The sequence below is a fragment of the Pseudopodoces humilis genome, chromosome 3 (genome assembly GCF_049639895.1).
Source record: "Pseudopodoces humilis isolate 2021_Gansu_Grassland_sample_001 chromosome 3, ASM4963989v1, whole genome shotgun sequence".
Lineage (NCBI taxonomy): Eukaryota > Metazoa > Chordata > Aves > Passeriformes > Paridae > Pseudopodoces > Pseudopodoces humilis.
This window is the reverse complement of record NC_142202.1, coordinates 109,979,452-109,979,863: the sequence shown is the minus strand read 5'-3', so window position 1 is coordinate 109,979,863 and position 412 is coordinate 109,979,452.

Genomic DNA, 412 nt, shown 5'->3' with positions numbered 1-412 from the left:
TTCTCTGTCTGTAATGATCCATCTATAATTGGAAATGGGGGACAGACACCAAATCCGACGTTCCTCTTCCATCGCAACTTATATCTGTTGTCTGAAACAATAGGCTGCAGAAGCCTACCTCAATCGGATAGTAAAAAACATTATCTGTTACATAGTTACATATAGCTGCAGACATATATGTGACTAGATATAGACATATACACACATATAGAGACTTATATGCAGCCATTTAAAATACACACACACACAGCTGCACTTTCACAGATTTACACGTACAGGCACCTATACACACATTTATCACTGAAAAGGCAACTTTTCCCCATGTATAGACATATTAGTTGCCACGTTTAGATATGTAAATTGTATATATTCTTCCACATGTGGGCACATGGAGACTGCATGTTACATAGGC